General features: G+C 44.8%; 1 pseudogene; it reads right to left on the bottom strand.

The window, feature by feature from the left end:
* Positions 1-1,115: 1,115 nt before the first annotated feature.
* LOC125634914 (cysteine-rich secretory protein 3-like) lies at positions 1,116-16,803 on the bottom strand (annotated as a pseudogene).
* Positions 16,804-19,772: the final 2,969 nt, after the last annotated feature.

Raw genomic sequence — 19,772 nt, 5'->3', positions numbered from 1 at the left:
TCCCTTGTGCATCAGGCTTTCCTACTGGTTTTTCCCCAACCACATCAACACATCCCATTTCTTCATTCTTTGACCTCACCAGCTACAAACTCTGTTTGGCCTCAGTTCAGCCAGGCAATTAAGCACATGCCTAACTTTAAGTACATGAGCAGACACACTAAAGTCAATGAGACAACACAGATGCTTTAAGTTAGTATATCCTGTTGCATCCACGGTATGCATCCGATGAAGTGAGCTGTAGCTCACGAAAGCTCATGCTCAAATAAATTGGTTAGTCTCTAAGGTGCCATAAGTACTCCTTTTCTTTTTGCGAATACAGACTAACACGGCTGTTACTCTGAAACCTGTTGCATCAGTGTGTTTGTGAAATTAATAGGAATTATTTGCTTTCAGTGAAATCTCTGCCTGTTTTTTCTCTGGGTCATTTGCTTTTGTCAACAATAGCATTTCACATGTGAAATGCAACAAATTGCTTTGTGAGCCTGCTATGTTTCCAGGTATTTATAACTATTTGCATTGCCAGGTAGAGTGGAAAGTAGGGATTATGCCCCAATGAAGATAATCAAACAGATAATCGAGGTATTTATTTTGCAGGAATATAACAAAGAGAGAGGTCACCAAAACAAAATTAAGTTATTAAGTGAGTGAAATTAATATACTTAAGTGTCAGGTTTCTTTCTTCTATGGGCTTCAGGCCAATGATTGTTTTTCTTGCATACAATCTAAAAAGTACTTTTTCAAATAAGCTTTGCCCATTTTAAAAGAAAGTTCCTTCAATCAGCTCCTTCAGTAATTAAAATGGGGTCTTGTGTAAAACAAAGCTGACAAAGAAGTGGGATCTTTCTGGGCCAGATTCTGATCTCATTTATACTGGAATAAATCTGGAATAACTCTACTGAATCCAAAAAAGTTATTCTGGATTTTACTCCTGTTTAAATGAGATCAGAACCTACTGCACTGAATCCTATCAGGACTTAGCATGTGTAGAATTTAAAACAAAAAATAAAAATCATCGCTGTTTTAATGAGTATTAAATGAAAACACATGGGCTAATTTTGTCACAGGTTTTTAATATGTTCCAAATATAACAATTGTCTCAAGGCAAAGAACAACACGGTTAAGGGGGTACAGTTTTATTTCATTGACATCAAAGGAGTTCTACAAGCAGATTGAGGAGAGCAGATGCCCTAGTTAATAGCGAAGTGAGACTTAATGGAATGTGCAACTTACACAGGAGGCGGATCACAGCATACAATGCAGAATACATTGTTAGAATCTTTATCTGGAATTACATCTAGTTTGGAAATATTTGATTTTATGTATCTTCATTTTACTGCAGAGGCTAACTTTAAGTTATTACTGTATTTCAGTGGTGCACTGACAGGAACCGACACAATATTTTAGGACAAACGGGTGTTTACAGGTATGTTGCGTTTTTAATTGACGACAGTTGGAGAATGTATATTCATACTTGCAGGGATTGGCTGAAAGAAAAGGGAGCACATGGTTAATGCGGTTTAGTTTGCTATATGTCTGTTACCCGTTTGTTTTGTTTAAGTCTCTAAGAACTCGCTTGTCTGCCAAGATAAACAGCCATTCTGAGAGGGAGAGCTGTTGCATCATGTTTTACAGGAAATACCCCAGACCCAGCGCTAGACATAAGCAGACTAATTACCTAAGTAATTGCTTAGGGCCCCAAGCAGTTCAAGGGCCCCTCCTACTAGCTTTTTATTCTAAGAACTTGCCTGTTTTAGTGTGTGTGTGTGTGTGAGATACTCCTGCTTAGGGCCCGCAATGGCTAGCACTGGCTCTGAGGCGCACACTGTGCTCTCTCATGGAGACTTCACTTTTGTTCCTTTGTATTGTTGTTTACTGTAACTTACATGACTTACTGTAACTTACTGTTGACTTACATGAAAGTCATTCCGGTCAAATTTTCTGATGGTACAGTTTTCTGTTGGAAAATGCTGTTTCACTGACATTTAAACATTGTGGAAACATATCAAGTTTAACAAAATTTTCAATGGGAAATCATTGAACTGAATCATAGAATCATAGAATCTCAGGGTTGGAAGGGACCTTAGGAGGTCATGTAGTCCAACTCACTGCTCAAAGCAGGATCAATCCCCAACTAAATCATCTCAGCCAGAGCTTTGGCAAGCCTGACCTTAAAAACTTCAAAAGAAGGAGATTCCACCACCTCCCTAGGTAACGCATCCCAGTGTTTCACCACCCTCCTAGTGAAAAAGTTTTTCCTAATGTCCAACCTAAACCTCCCCCACTGCAACTTGAGACCATTACTCCTTGTTCTGTCATCAGCTACCACTGAGAACAGTCTAGATCCATCCTCTTTGGAACCCCCTTTCAGGTAGCTGAAAGCAGCTATCAAATCACCCCTCATTCTTCTCTTCCGCAGACTAAACAATCCCAGTCCCCTCAGCCTCTCCTCATAAGTCATGTGTTCCAGTCCCCTACTCATTTTAGTTGCCCTCCACTCAGTGATGAGCTGCCAAAATCTTAACAAGGGGTTCCCTCCTCACCCCACGAGGGGGTCGTTGCCCACCCCCGTCCCCCGGGACTCCTGCCCCATCCAACCCCCCTGTGTTCCTTGACGCCCCCCCCAGGACCTCTGCCCCATCCACCCCCCCTCCCCTGTCCCCTGACTGCCCCCATAACCGGGCAGGAGGCTCTTGTGGGCCCTCCTGGGTGTCCACAGTGGGCCTATAGTGGGTGCCCACTCCACCCCTAAGAGCCAGAGGCACCTGCCGGGGGGCGAGGTGGGGAGTCCTGGTGGTACTTACCTGGGGCAGCTCCTAGGAAGCATCCAGCAGGTCCCTCTGGCTCTTACGGGCGGGGGAGCGTAGCTAGGAGGGTGTAGGGGGAGCAGCCGCTCTCCCCACTGATCACATCAAAAGTGGCGCCTTAGGCACCGACTCCCTGGGTGCTCCGGGGCTGGAGCACCCACGGAGAAAATTTGGTGGGTGCAGAGCACCCACCGGCAGCTCCCCACCCCGCGCCTGGCCCCAGCTCACCTCTGCTCGCCTCCGCCCCTGAACGCACCACCCCGCTCTGCTTCTCCGCCCCCCCACCCCCGGCTTCCCGTGAATCAGCTGCTTGGCAGGAAGCCTGGGAGGGCTGAGAAGCAGGCCGTGGCTTCCCACTCAGGCTGAGGGTGGTGGAGGTGAGCTGGGATGGGGAGCGCTTCCCCTGTGCCCCCCCGTGGGTTACCTGCTGCAGCGCATGCGGCCCTCCTCGCGCCCCCCCCCCCCACCCACACACTCTAGCTCACCTCCACTCTGCCTCCCTGGGCCTGAGCGGGAAGCTGCAGCCTGCTTCTCAGCCTGCCCCAGCTTCCCGCTTCCCGCGCTAACAGCTGATTCTTGGGAAGCCGGGGGGGGGGGCGGGGGGCGGAGAAGCAGAGTGGGGCAGCGCATTCAGGGGAGAGGCGGAGGCAGAGCGGAGGTGAGCTGGGGCTGGGGGTGGGGTGGGGAGCTGCCGGTGGGTGCTCTGCACCCACCAAATTTTCCCCTTGGGTGCTCCAGGGCTGGAGCGGTTGTCCCTCACGGAACAACCGGTTCTAAAAGGGCTTCTAAATTTAACAACCGGTTCTAGTGAACCGGTGCAAACCGGCTCCAGCTCACCACTGCCTCCGCTGGATGCTTTCCAATTTTTCCACATCCTTCTTGTAGTGTGGGGCCCAAAACTGGACACAGTGCTCCAGATGCGGCCTCTCCAATGTCGAATAGAGGGGAACGATGACGTCCCTCGATCTGCTGGCAATGCCCCAACTTATACAGCCCAAAATGCCATTGGCCTTCTTGGCAACAAGAGCACACTGTTGACTCATATCCAGGTTCTTGTCCACTGTCACCCCTAGGTCCTTTTCTGCAGAACTGCTGCTGAGCCATTCAGTCCCAAGTCTGTAGTGGTGTATGGGATTCTTCTGTTCTAAGTGCAGGACTCTGCACTTGTCCTTGCTGAACCTCATCAGATTTCTTTTGGCCCAATCCTCTAATTTGTCTAGGTCCCTCTGTATCCTATCCCTACCCTCCAGCGTATCTACCTCTCCTCCCAGTTTAGTGTCATCTGCAAACTTGCCGAGGGTGCAGTCCATGCCATCCTCCAGATCATTAATGAAGATATTGACAAAACTGGCCCCAGGCCAGGACCGACCCTTGGGGCACTCCACTTGATACCGGCTGCCAACTAGTCATGGAGCCATTGATAACTACCCATTGAGCCCAACAATCTAGCCAGCTTTCTATCCACCTTATAATCCAGCATCCAGCCCATACTTCTTTAACTTGCTGGCAAGAATACTGTGGGAGACCGTGTCAAAAGCTTTGCTAAAGTCAAGGAATAACATGTCCACTGCTTTCCCCTCATCCACAGAGCCAGTTATCTCATCATAAAAGGCAATTAGATTAGTCAGGCATGACTTGCCCTTGGTGAATCCATGCTGACTGTTCCTGATCACTTTCCTCTCTTCTAAGTGCTTCAGAATTGATTCCTTGAGGACCTGCTCCATGATTTTTGCAGGGACTGAGGTGAGGCTGACTGGCCTGTAGTTCTCTGGATCCTCCATCTTCCCTTTTTTAAAGATGGGCACTACATTAGCCTTTTTCCAGTCGTCCGGGACCTCCCCCGATCACCATGAGTTTTCAAAGATAATGGCTAATGGCTCTGCAATCACATCCACCAACTCCTTTAGCACTCTCAGATGAAGCGCATCCGGCCCCATGGACTTGTGCTCGTCCAGCTTTTCTAAATAGTCCCAAACCACTTCTTTCTCCACTGAGGGCTGGTCACCTCCTCTCCATGCTGTGCTGCCCAGTGCAGTAGTCTGGGAGCTGACCCTGTTCGTAAAGACAGAGGCACAGAAAGCATTGAGTACATTAGCTTTTTCCACATCCTCTGTCACTTGGTTGCCTCCCTCATTCAGTAAGGGGCCCACACTTTCCTTGGCTTTCTTCTTGTTGCTAACATACCTGAAGAAACCCTTCTTGTTACTCTTAACATCCCTTGCTAGCTGCAACTCCAAGTGTGATTTGGCCTTCCTGATTTCACTCCTGCATGCCTGAGCAATATTTTTATAGTCCTCCCTGGTCATTTGTCCAATCTTCCACTTCTTGTAAGCTTCTTTTTTGTGTTTAAGATCAGCAAGATTTCACTGTTAAGCCAAGCTGGTTGCCTGCCATATTTACTATTCTTTCTACACATCGGGATGGTTTGTTCCTGTAATTTCAATAAGGATTCTTTGAAATACAGCCAGCTCTCCTGGACTCCTTTCCCCCTCATGTTATTCTCCCAGGGGATCCTGCCCATCAGTTTCCTGAGGGAGTCAAAGTCTGCTTTCCTGAAGTCCAGGGTCTGCATTCTGCTGCTCTCTTTTCTTCCTTGTGTCAGGATCCTGAACTCAACCATCTCATGGTCACTGCCTCCCAGGTTCCCATCCACTTTTGCTTCCCCTACTAATTCTTCCCGGTTTGTGAGCAGCAAGAAGAGCTCTGCCCCTAGTTGGTTCCTCCAGCACTTGCACCAGGAAACTGTCCCCTACATTTTCCAAAAACTTCCTGGATTGTCTGTGTACCTCTGTATTGCTCTCCCAGCAGATATTAGGGTGATTGAAGTCTCCCGTGAGAACCAGGGCCTGCGATCTGGTAACTTCCATTAGTTGCCGGAAGAAAGCCTTGTCCACCTCATCCCCCTGGTCCGGTGGTCTATAGCAGACTCCCACCACGACATCACCCTTGTTGCTCACACTTCTAAACTTAATCCAGAGACTCTCAGGTTTTTCTGCAGTTTCATACCAGAGCTCTGAGCAGTCATACTGCTCTCTTACATACAGTATAACTCCCCCACCTTTTCTGCCCTGCCTGTCCTTCCTGAACAGTTTATATATATCCATGATAGTACTCCAGTCATGTGAGTTATCCCACCAAGTCTCTGTTATTCCAATCACATCATAATTCCTTGACTGTGCCAGGACTTCCAGTTCTCCCTGCTTGTTTCCCAGGCTTCTGGCATTTGTGTATAGGCACTTGAGATAACTCACTGATCGTCCCTCTTTCTCAGTATGAGGCAGGAGCCCTCTCCTCTTATGTTCTCCTGCTAGTGCTTCATCCTGGCATCCCACTTCCCCACTTACCTTAGGGCTTTGGTCTCCTTACCTCGGTGAACCTAGTTTAAAGCCCTCCTCACTAGGTTAGCCAGCCTGCTTGCAAAGATGCTCTTCCCTCTCTTTGTTAGGTGGAGCCCATCTCTGCCTAGCACTCCTCCTTCTTGGAACACCATCCCATGGTCAAAGAATCCAAAGCCTTCTCTCTGACACCACCTGCGTAGCCATTCGTTGACTTCCACGATTCGACGGTCTCTATCCAGGCCTTTTGCTTCCACGCGGAGGATGGACGAAAACATCACCTGTGCCTCAAAGTCCTTTATCCTTCTTCCCAAAGCCACGTAGTCTGCAGTGATCCGCTCAAGGTCATTCTTGGCAGTATCATTGGTGCCCACATGGAGAAGCAGGAAGGGGTAGCGATCCGAGGGCTTGATGAGTCTCGGCAGTCTCTCCATCACATCGTGAATCCTAGCTCCTGGCAAGCAGCAGACTTCTCGGTTTTCCCGGTTGGGACGGCAGATAGATGACTCAGTCCCCCTGAGGAGAGTCCCCAACCACCACCACCCGCCTCCTTCTCTTGGGATCACTGGTCGTGGAAGCCCCATCCCTAGGATAGTGCATCTCATGCCTTCCAATTGGTGGAGTCTCCTTCTGTTCCCTTTCCTCAGATGTATCATCTAGTCCACTTTCCGCATTAGTACCTGTGGAGAGAACATGAAAACAGTTGCTTACCTGTATCTGCATTGCTGGTACATGGATGCTCCCCTTTCTTCTTCTGGAGGTCACATGCTGCCAAATTTCTTCACCATTCTTCTGTCCCCGCTGCGCAGCCTGCTCTGAATCTTCAGAATGTTGTGTCCATAGAAGCATACCTTGACGTCTGTCCAGGAAATCTTCAGTTTCTCTTATGCAACACAGGGTTGATACTTGTTTCTCCAGACCTTGAACCTTCTCTTCCAATATGGAGACCAGCTTGCACTTTGTACAGACAAAGTCGCCTCTGTCCTGTGGAAGAAAGACAATCATGGCACATCTTGTGCAGGTCACAACAGCTGAACGCTCATCATCCATATTACCTTCCTTCTACGAGCTTCCTCAGGAGTTGTAGTGACTACTCAGAGAAGCCTGCAAGACTTTGTAAGCCTCAGTGGGCTCTCCCCGGCAAACTCCCTCTGTTAGCCTCTCTGCTGTTCGCTGCTCAGCTGATTCACAGCTGACTGGCTTTTTATAACAGTCAGGCCCACTCAAGGCTCACCTGAATAAAGCACTCCCAATTCACACTATCAAACACATGGTCAAACTGTCCCCGCAACAGATACTCAGATACTCACCAACACAGCCCCCCCAATTCAGCACTTACCTCCTCTCAGACAGATCCTCTCCCTCTGTTAGCCTCTCTGCTGTTCGCCACCATTACAATAAGGTGAAAGATTTCATTTTGACTTTATCATTTCAAATAATATAATATAATTAATATAATATATTCCATGAATGTCACTGTGTGTCACTCTGAAACCTAAAGTGTCTGTTGAGTCAGTGTGAAGTGATAGAAACAGCTAGAAGCGTGATTAAGGGCTCATTTGTTCACAGTATCTCCAGGCTGAGACATCACTGAGTTTCACAGTCTGTTGCAGTTTTTAAGTTCTCAGTCATTTTAAGTTGAAGTGTACCTATGGCATGTATCTATGTCATGCTCAGAGTCCTAGACCATTGTGATATCAGAGGCAACTCAACCAATCACCACTCTTTACTCCACAGAGAATTTGCATGGTTATATGAGGAAGACTCCACAGATGGTGGATTACTTGGCCCAGCTGCCAGACCTGTGTGCTCAGCTGACACCCACTGAAATCAACACAAATCTTCCAGCACAACCCGTCTTCTCACACAAATCAACACAACCACCCACACAAGTACACAACCAGTAGACACAATAACCCCTCACTGCAACACACACACTTCACTTGCCACCCACAAAAATCCCCAAAACATTTCCAGCACAACACAACCCACACACAAATCAACACATCTGCTTACACAACACTAACAGCACACACACTAATCCCACCTACCACCTTGAAGTTTAGAATGTCTGTGGAGCCAGTGTAAAGTGATGGAAACCACGGCAAGCATGGCCGAGAGTTATTTTTGTTTAAAATATCACCAGCAGTTCAATCATCGCTGGGATTCACAGTCTGTTACCATCCAATTTTTAAGTTCTCCACAATTTTCAGCTTTTTACATACATGACTTTACAAATTAGAGCTGTGTACCATCACAAACTTTCAACTGCTTATATTATACAATATATATCAAAATGAGAAGGATGAAATTAAACATTTCAACCTTATGAACATGAAATCTTTGAGAATATTTTGTTCCACAGAAAAATCTGAGATTTTGACTTTTTGTCCCAATTCAGGCTAAAATTCAAAATCTCTGAATTTTCCACACAACAGAAATTCTCTTTTTTGGCCAGCTCCAGTTCTGACATCTTTACCGGGTACATTTTATCCCAGAGTCAGATCCTTATGAATTATTATTCCATGTACAACAACCACTTTACAGACATAAAATGAGACAGGTATATTCCCCTAAAAAATTTGCAATTGCAACCCTTCTGTTGGATTCAGTTGCAGGATCAGGGCCTTACCTGAGAACACAGACAGTGGAAGAGGGGGGAGGATACAATATAGAGTAGAAACAAAGTGAATAAAGTGAATTTTTGTATGAGACCCGTTTCGTTATTTTATTCCTTTCCATTGTCTCTAGCCAGGTGTCCTTGATTTGCCATTCCCTTTCAAACATTCCCATCTTTGTCAATTTGTGTCTCTCTCGCCAATTTGTTCTCTCTCTACATCATAGATAAGGCCCTACCAAATTCATGGCCATGAAAAACGCATCACGGACCTGTGAAATCTGGTCTTTTTTGTGCTTTTACCCTATATTATACAGATTTCACAGTGGAGACCAGCATTTTTCAAATTGGGGGTCCTGACCCAAAAGGGACTTGCAGGGGGGTCACAAGGCTATTTTATGGGGGTCGCGGTATTGTCACCCTCACTTCTGCGCTGCCTTCAGGGTTGGGCAGCTGGAGAGCGGCGGCTGGTGGCCGGGCGCCCCCTGTGAAGGCAGCGCCCCACCAGCAGCACAGAAGTAAGGGTGGCGAGGGTGGTACCACACCATCCCACCCTTACTTCTCCGCTACTGCCTTCAGAGCTGGGTGGTCAGAGAGGGGTGGTTGCTGCCTGACGGCCCAGTTCTAGCAGCCTCTTCTCTCCAGCTGCCCAGCTCTGAAGGCAGCGCCGCTACCAGCAGCAGGACAGAAGGAAGGGTAGCAGTACCACGACCCCCCTACAATAACCTTGCAATCCCCCGCATGACTGCCTTTTGGGTCAGGACCCCTAAAATTACAACACTGTGAAATTTCAGATTTTAATAGCTGAAATCATGAATTTTACAATTTTTAAAATCCTATGACCATGCAATTGACCAAAATGGACTGTGAGTTTGGTAGGGCCATAATACTATACATTGGGCTCAGTCTGAGAGGGTTACACACCATGAGGGTCTTAATTTAGTGATGCAGAAAAGTTATGGAACTCAAAGATAATCTTCATGGTATTCTGATGGGGTTTTCATAGTGAAGGATTTAATTTTGATATAAGTATCCCTGTTTACAGGTGTTGAACCTGAGGCAGAGAGAGGTGAAACACTTTGCCTTCAATTACATGGTGAATCCATGGCAGAGTTCGTCATCTAGCAATTCCTTGCTTTCACTACTAGACAGCACCACTGTGATGTAGCTGAGTGTAATTCTCAGACAGCAGGAAATAGGGCAGAATTTTTTAAAATATGTAGATTTCATAGGTCAATTCCTTAGCTGCTATAAATCGAAGTAGCACCCTGGGCTTCACCGGTGCTCTCCTGATTTACATCAGCTGAGAATCTGCCCCATGACGTCCCCGTTTTGTCAATATACTATCATCCTGATGCAGTGAGGGCTTCTAAATGTAAGTATGTTGGACTAGTGTGTCGGTGATTTCCCTAGAAAGAGGGTCATTAATGCAAACAGAAGCACATTTCATATTAGCTTCATTCAGTATTTAAAGAAGCTGTGTTCTCTGCTGTTTAGAGCAGAGGACTGGGGGCTAGATATATACTGGATGTTCATATCTGGGTTGAGTCTTTTGTTACAAAGACATCACAAATCTCTTTGTGTCTGTAATGTAAGCAGGACCACACTGCAACCCAGATGCTGAATCTAAGGCCTGGTCTACACTGGGGGTGGGTGGGTATCGATCTAAGATACGTAACTTCAACTCCAAGAATAGCGTAACTGAAGTTGACGTATCTTAGATCGACTTAAAATCACTTACTTCACGTCCTCGCGGCGTGGGATCGACGGCCGCCTCTCCCCTGTCGACTCCACTTCCGCCTCTCGCACTGGTGGAGTTCCAGAGTCGACGGCAGAGCGATCAGGGATCAATTTATCATGTCTACACAAGACGCGATAAATCGATCCCCGATAGATCGATCACTACCCACCGATCCGGCGGGTATTGTAGATGTGGCCTAAGTGAAGATCCTCAGATAGTTAGATGACACTAGAGGTGAGATTCTAGGAAAGACAGTGTTGCTATCGGCTCCCGCTCCTTCACAGCTCACCTCTACAGCAGCATCCTACCCCCACATATAAATTCTGATATCTCCAGAAGTCCAAGAGGATGGTTCATTTTGAAAGGGGAAGCACTGGACAAAATCTTCAGTTGATATGATTGATGAGACACTTCCCTGAATCTTTGTCTGTCAAATAAGGACCAGTTGGGATTCATTGTCCTTGCATGGGCCTTATCTGCTAGAAAAGGACTATGAAGGGGTACCTTCTTGCTTAAATATAATAGGCTGATTATTACGATTCAAGGAGTGATGTTAGATAATCCCTGGTGGAAAAATTAATGTACCTCATGTCAAGGCTGCATCTGTTTCCTTCTTAAATTATGAATTTAGCGATGATCCCAATTAAACACATTTTCCGGATCACCTCAGTATGGAATCTAAAGTTGTGTCATCCATTTTGTGCAAGCAAACTTTCAAGCATCTAATTTTGATCAAGAAAATTAGTTTTATGCCCCCCAAACCTGGATTTGCATTAGAAAATCAGGTAGTTAGATATGCAACTATGCCATGTTCTCATGTGAACACTTGCATGCATAAGACTTCTGGCACAAGTTTAGAGAACTTTTTTGCAAATATGGCATGTTGTGTTATAGACACTATCCATACCTGAGTATAGTGTCCAATCACTGCATTTGGTGGTTTTGGTCCAACACCGAATGTGAAGTGATCTGTCTCATCAGACTAGCCTTGGAGTGCAGATGACCATGATTTGGGAACACTTGAATAATAGAGATTTTCACCACAGGTGATATCTAAATAATGGAAAGACAGTTCACCAATTATATAATGAAGAGTTGCTGGGAATATTGTAAAACCTTCATAATTGAGGAGAAAAACCAACCTTGAAGAAAGAATGACTGCTTTGAAATTGCATCAGCCCCCCAAAATGCCCTCATGAACTAACTTGCACATCTAATGTAAGTGCACACTAAACTCCTTGGGTCTCATCCTCATTTGCCCCTTTACACTGTGAGAGTGGCATAAAACAGGCCTTAGTGTAAATGAGAATCACACCCTTTAAGTTTAGATGTGAACCTGGTTAAAATATTGTTAAAGTTTTCAGCATGAACCAGTTTAAACAATGATATTTTCCCAACTCCTCACACCTGATTGAGGCTTCCCAAGTCTGCAAGGCCCAGCTCCACTCTGGCCAACCTCCTGCTCTTTTCAAGAGGGATCTATCCGTATGCCTATATGGCATCATCACCATAATATCTGATTCCCACCTTTCCCAGTTGTGGAGAGCTCTTGCTGGTAGCCATAATCGACTTCTCTCCTGTATATGGACTGGCCATTTCAGTGGGACACAGATTCACTTTCCTAGTGTAGATTATAATAGAATTGTTATCATTCTATACCACTATAGTGTCCCCAGTTCTGGGAACTAGCTTATGCCTGTCCCTTGTGTGCTATTGGGCAAGTGCTCCCTTTACTCTCTCTCTCCTCACTCACATATGAGGCAACGTCATGTAGTCCAGACTGCTTAATGATATATTGCTTGCCAAAAGTCATATTTTACTTACTTACAACTTTTCTTCTGGATTCAGGACTATTGGAATAAACACTGCCCAACTTTTAGCATTCTTTGCAGCTTCAGCATTCCATACCTTAATGAAATGGGAGATACTGGGCATTCTTAAGCAATTCAAAGAGTAAAACACTCAGCAAATGTGAATTTTGATTTGCCTGCTTTGGTTCGCTTTCCTGAAGTTAGAAACCCAGACTGAGATGTTCAAAGCCGACAAATGGGAATTTGTGTGTGTCTAAATCACCTGATCAACCCTAAATCTACAGATAGGCATATACACATAAAGGTGGTTTGATTTTTCAGCGGTGATGAGAGCATGCAGTTCCTTTGGATTCCAGTGGGATTTGTGCAGTTCTTAGAATTTCTGAAAATGGGGCCACTCATCTAGGCTTGTCAATATAATTGGTGGCCAGGATGGCTTGGAGGGATACTGATGTGACTCTTTGTTGATCGATGCTAAATAGGTTGTTGGTCTCAACTCAGTACCTATTGGATAAGTGTCCACTCCACAAAGAGCACCACTAACGTTGGCACAAATTTTCACCATTATCACTATGATTGGGAACATAACTAAACAAACTAAATGAATTTGCATGAAGACAGAGCTTCTCACCCCTCAGGGTGTTTCTCCAGGATGGAGCCATAATGACTAACAGAATAGGTACATAGAATCATAGAATCATAGAATATCAGGGTTGGAAGGGACCCCAGAAGGTCATCTAGTCTAACCCCGTACTCGAAGCAGGACCAATTCCCAGTTAAATCATCCCAGCCAGGGCTTTGTCAAGCCTGACCTTAAAAACCTCTAAGGAAGGAGATTCTACCACCACCTCCCTAGGTAACGCATTCCAGTGTTCCACCACCCTCATAGTGAAAAAGTTTTTCCGAATATCCAATCTAAACCTCCCCCACTGCAACTTGAGACCATTACTCCTCGTTCTGTCATCTGCTACCATTGAGAACAGTCTAGAGCCATCCTCTTTGGAACCCCCTTTCAGGTAGTTGAAAGCAGCTATCAAATCCCCCCTCATTCTTCTCTTCTGCAGGCTAAACAATCCCAGCTCCCTCAGCCTCTCCTCATAAGTCATGTGTTCTAGACCCCTAATCATTTTTGTTGCCCTTCGCTGGACTCTCTCCAATTTCTCCACATCCTTCTTGTAGTGTGGGGCCCAAAACTGGACACAGTACTCCAGATGAGGCCTCACCAATGTCGAATAGAGGGGAACGATCACGTCCCTCGATCTGCTCGCTATGCCCCTACTTATACATCCCAATTGCTTAAGCGATGCACTTTTTTCGTGGCCAGAGTACTTCAGTTTCCATTGCAATGCTCTCATTGTTTTAGTCTTCACAAGTTAAGGGTGCAAGTGAACCGATCCAGCGTCCTGGACGTTATACTTGCATAGAATACAGAGAATCATGGAATGTGCAACAAGCTGAATAAGTAAGATGCTTCTATATAGAACCAAATGGAAGTCCGTTTTCATACTCACTGCATCTTGTTCAATGGCCATCAATAATTCTAGCGTTCACTTTTCACAGCTCCTCCCGCATCTACTCTTTTCTTATTGTCCTCTCCTTCCATTCCCTTGGAAACCTATGTGGTCTCCTCACCTTGATACATTGGAGAATGTTTTCAGCTACTTGGTTAAAAGTCCAAAATTCCATTCCATGGGAAATTCCACAATTTTGAAAAAAATTGTTTTGAAGTGAGAAGTAGTAATTTCAAAATTTCCCATGGGAGGGAATTAAAGGAGACTTATTTAGAAATAATTGGAAAATTTCAAAATTAACTTCCACCTCAGAGACCAATCTCCAAAATGGGCTGAGCCAAGGCTCCCAGCACTTCTAGGCACCTGCTCCCCATCAGTAGGGTGACAAGATGTCCCACTTTTAAAGGGACAGTCCCGTTTTTGGTGACTTTTCTTATATAGGCACCTATTACTCCTCCACCCCCTGTCCCATTTTTTTCACAGTTGCAATCTGGTCACCCTACCCGTCAGCATCAGGGCTGACAGGAAGCTGGAAGCTTAGAAGGTCTATGAGTTACACCTAAGCTGGGAGCCTGGGAACTGGGGCTCCCAGGTCTTCCAGGCTACCAGATCCATGGCAGGGAACCCTGAGGGCTCCCAGGATTTCCAGGCTTCCTGCTGCAGTGTTGGTACTTAGATTCTGAGAGTACCTACTGGAGTCAGGGCTCCCAGCTCTGTATAAGGGAGCCTAGAATTCCTGGGTCCCCAATCCTGGGGCAATCCATGTAGTGAACTACCCCAGAGCTGTAGACCCTAAAAGCCCTGGAGTACCTGACGGTACTCCATCAAAAAATTAATCAGACTCGACACATTTCCATGAAATGTTTTGCTTTGGATGAGTCAGCATTCTATAAGAGAAAAATGTTCTGTCACAAAATTTCCAGCCAGCTCAACTATTTGTACTATGGCAGCAAAGAGCCGCTTTTCAATCGCTGATACACGGGTTCTCATTATGAGTGTGGTAGCTCCCAACTGGGTCACAAGCAGGAGTATGGAAATCACAACCAAATATATTGAATGGTTAATGGAGGTCCCAGCTAGAGTCTAGCAAACCAGGAGTGAGTTCTTGGTGGGTCCCATTATGGAGATTGTCAGGGTTCCTTTCCCACTCTGAACTCTGGGGTACAGATGTGGGGACCCGCATGCAAGACCGCCTACGCTTATTTTTACCAGATTAGGTTAAAAACTTTCCCAAAGCACAAATTCCACCTTGTCCTTGAACAGTATGCTGCCACCACCAAGTGATTTAGACAAAGAATCAGGGAAAGGACCACTTGGAGTTCCTGTTCCCCCAGAATATCCCCCCAAGCCCTTACACCCCCTTTCCTGGGGAGGCTTGAGAATAATATCCTAACCAATTGGTTACAAAGTGAACACAGAGCCAAATCCCTGGATCTTTGGACACGGAAAAAAAATCTATCATTTCTTAAAAGAAGAATTTTATTTTTAAAAAAAGAAAAGGTAAAAATCCCCTCTGTAAAATCAGGTTGGAAGATAACTTTACAGGGTAACAAAAGATGCACAAAACACAGAGATTTATTGCAAAGTTACAACAAAACAGGGATAAGCCTTCCTCTAGCAAAGGGAAAATTCACAAGTTGAGAAAACAAAGATAAACTAATACGCCTTGCCTGGCTGTACTTACAATTTCTGTAATATGAGAGACTGATTCAGAATAGTTTGGAGGACAAGGATTGATGTCCAGTCCCTCTTAGTCCCAAGAGCGAATGAACACAGAAACAAAGAACCCAAAACAAAACCCCCCACCCTCCAGATTTGAAAGTATCTTTTGTCCCCATTGGTTCCTTTGGTCAGGTGCCAACCAGGTTATTTGAGCTTCTTAACCCCCTACAGGTAAGGAGGAATTTTAGGCTACCCTTATGGTTATGACAGAGATACTTGAAAATCACCGTCCGCTGGGCCCCGGGGACAGCAATGCGGCCAGCATCTCCATGCGCTGAGTCCGAGCCGCACCCCCACTGCTCAATCGTAACACTAAGAGGTTCTTTATAACATCTTACCATCTTCAGCATGTTGCTAGCTGTTGGACGTACCAGTCTCCTGAGCATATTGTGCTTGTCAGTGATCTCTATTTGCACTTCTGGCAAGTCAGTAGACAAAGTAGCATATACTGGAACTGGATCCTAAAATGAAATAACGTGCCACGTACTTGTTCATAACATATTCTGTGTGTCAGTGTCTGAAATGGTCCCAATTCATGCAGATTTTACAAGTGTGATTTGTAAGGTTCTCTTTCAGAAAAAAAACTGGCCCACAATTTAAGGTTTTGTAAATATAAGCTTTTGTAAAAACAAAAATATAAGATCAACTGAAAGATTTCTAGGACGAAATGCGAAGAAAATAGTTTGCATGGGAATATTTATTTGTATTAGAAAAAGGGTGAACAGAAATACTGCAGCATTAATTACAGCATTAGCCTCTGAAAATGAATTAAAAAATGACTACAAATAAAACTGATGAGCCTAGTGTAATTTTACTGAGGCCCCAGTGCTTGGCCTGCAGGCAGCCTCTGACTTCAATCTGGCACCTATGTGGATCCGGTTTCAGGATCGGGCGCTGAATTAAATACTAAGGGAGGGAGGGATAGCTCAGTGGTTTGATCATTGGCCTGCTAAACCCAGGGTTGTGAGTTCAATTCTTGAGGGGGCTATTTAGGGATCTGGGGCAAAAATTGGGGTTTGGTCCTGCTTTGAGCAGGGGGTGGACTAGATGACCTCCTGAGGTCCCTTCCAACCCTGATATTCTATGATTCTAAGACGATGGCTATATTACAGAGCTGGGCTGCTGTAGACCTGCCAGTGCAGAAGCTCTAAGCTGACTTAACTAAGTTTCCCTGTGACTTAATTACTCCAAACCCCATGAGTGGTGGTAGCTGTGTCAGCAGGAGAATCTGTCCCACCGACATACTGCTGTCCACTGTCCATACCGTGTCCATACCGCTGTCCACACTGGTGCTTGGCTTATTCACACCCCTGAGCGATATAACTTATACTGACCTAAACTGTAGTCTGTCAGTAGCCTAAGTAAAACAAATAGCACTCAGGGACAGGAGTTAAATTTTACACAAAAATCTTTCGGGTTTAACAATTGAAGAATTCTATATTAATGCCACATGCAGGGAAACTTGTTATCTAAGACATCTAGGGTTTTTGACCTGACAATTTGTAATGCAATATTGTTACTGAAATTCAGTAGGATTTGGGGACATAACTCCTTTAAAACTCCCAGCCATAAGATTTAGGGCTTGTCTACAATGGCCTGCTAAATCGGCGTCACTGTGATCAATGCAGCAACATTGATTTCGCGGGTCTGGTGAAGACGTGATAAGTCGATGGCAGAGCACTCTCCTGTCGACTTCAGTACTCCACCACCCTGAGAGGCAGAAGCTAAGTTGGCAGGAGAGTGTCTCCCATCAACATAGCGTGGTGTAGACACCTCAGTAGGTCGATGTAAGCTACGTCGCTCAGGGGGGTGAGTGAAAAACTTACATTGACTTAAGCAGCAGTGTAGACCAGACCTTGGTGCATAGAAATGTAGAGCTGGAAGGGACCTTCAAGTCACCTAGTCTAGCCCTTGTACTGAGGTGGGAACAAGTGACAGGTGTTTGTCCAACTTGTTCTTAAAAATTTCCAATGATGGGGATTACACAATCTCCCTTGGACGGCTATTCTACTACTTAACTATTCTTAGTTAGAAATTTTTCCAAATAGCTAACCTATATCTCCCTTAATTGCTGCAGATTAAGCCAATTACTTCTTGTCCTGCATTCAGGGGACATGGTGAACTATTGCTCACAATTTTCTTTATAATAACCCTTAACATATCTGAAGACTGATATCAGGTCCCCCGCCCTCAGTCTTCTCTCAAGCCTAAATATGCCTCATAGTTTAGGTATTCAATGTCTTTTATCATTTTCGTTGCTCTCCTCTGGACTCAATTAAAACACTCATTCTATATGATTGATTTTTTGCAAAATCATGAGCACAATTTAGTAATCCTAAACCTATTTTTGCTATTGTGCCTCAAGAAGTATGGGCTGATCTGTTTGGTTAAATACAATGTAGGTTTCCCAGAAGATACAAAGGAATAATGTAGCTGTCATTCTGGCTTTGAAATACCTTTGACATTCAGGCAAACATTTAGATTTAAGAAAGTCCTGAAAACAAAACAAAAAAAAGTAATAATAGAAACATTTTCATGATTACAAATACATAAATTAGAACACAACTGTTAAATGGCAACAATTTATGGTTTGGTTTTTAAACATTCCCTTTACAATGGACCCATGATTTGCAGAAAATACAGTTACTTACAGTTTTGTTTTGGATGCTTTTTTTAAATCTATTTTTTTTGCTTAAACTTCACCCCCACCCCATGATAAAAGCTAAAAATAGGAGGGCAGGATCTATGCTTGAGTTATATCCATAATAGAGAAGATAATTGTGCCTTAGGAGCAGTGAATGCCATGAAATGGTTATTTCGTTGGGTCTGTTGCAAAGTCCAATGAAGTAAGTGGAGACCCCCTTTGACTTCACTGAGCTTTAGATGACGCCCTATATATTTATGTATCAAAAATATTTCTCCTTCACTCTTATCACCACTAAATGCATTATTTAGGGGACAATGAACATTGCAATTATCATACACCTTTATGGTGCATTGGTGTCCTATGGAGAGTAAAGACAGGCAAATGGTAAGGGTGCTGCCATTGAATTTAAGAGCTGTGGATTCAATTCCTTAGTATACCACAGACTTTCTGTGTGATCTTGGGTAAGTCACATAGCCTCTCTGTTCTCCATCAACCAAATGGTGATAATAACACTTTCCTACCTCAGCAGTGTGCTGGGAATTACTATGTTAAGGATTGTGAAGTGCTCAGATAGTATGGTGATAGTAGAATATAAGTTCCTTGTCCAGTCGGTCAAATGGATGCTTAGGAAGAAGTATTTTAGGACAAAGGTAGAAATTCCTGAAACCAGCTGCTGGTAAGAATGAGAACAGCAAGAAATTTGTGCTTAGTACAAACTTAGAACAGAGATTCTTCCAATATCAGCAGGAAAGAACAGAGGGGTTATAATTAATGGTGCTGGTGGGCAAGTATCAGTTTTATCCATGGGCTTCTAAGCAAAAACCAAAGCATTTGGAGAGACATAAAGTTTAAGGCTCATACCTGTCCAACAGACTGCTGTAGCCCAGTGGCCAGACACACAAGTGCAGTTAGCAGAATCATCTCTGAAAAAGTAAAGAACAATTGATAATCTCCTTGGCTATTATTAAGTTTTATTGTCATGGGGATCCCACCCCAAAGACCTCTCACAAGATACAAATAGTTTATGGGGCACAGGTCACATCTTTATGAAACAAGGATGAAGGAGGGGAATGAACATAATAACCATTTTGATGTTGGGGTCTGAGTAGCAGACCTCTACCCAGCCAAAGATACTGTCTGGCCTTCTCAAGCCTCTCCACACATGGCTCAAAACACTCAACCATCCTGTTCTGAGACTTAAATCACCATTTTAGACGGAATTGTTATTTGATAAATACTTTCATAGTTTATTGTTTCTAAAGTTTGATTAGACTCTGGGGACCAAATTCTGTGCTAATGTAGATGGTGGCTGCTCTACGGACTGCCCATTCACTGTAGCACAGAATTTGGACCCTGTGTCTTGTGACAAAGTTCCTCCTCTACCTTGGTGGGTCTTGCTCTTATTGGTGGATTTGCTCGCCTTGGAGCTTCACGGCAGCCCTCAGTTTGGCCATTTTCGTGAACCCACAGTCTAGGTCAACTCCTCCTGTGTCTGACCAGGAGTTGGGAGGTTTGGGGGGAACCCGGGCCCACCCTCTACTCTGGGTTCCAGCCCAGGGCCCTGTGGAATGCAGCTGTCTAGAG

This window comes from Caretta caretta, chromosome 3 (assembly GCF_965140235.1).
Source record: "Caretta caretta isolate rCarCar2 chromosome 3, rCarCar1.hap1, whole genome shotgun sequence".
Taxonomy (NCBI): Eukaryota; Metazoa; Chordata; order Testudines; family Cheloniidae; genus Caretta; species Caretta caretta.
This window is presented reverse-complemented; position numbering and strand designations above follow the sequence as displayed.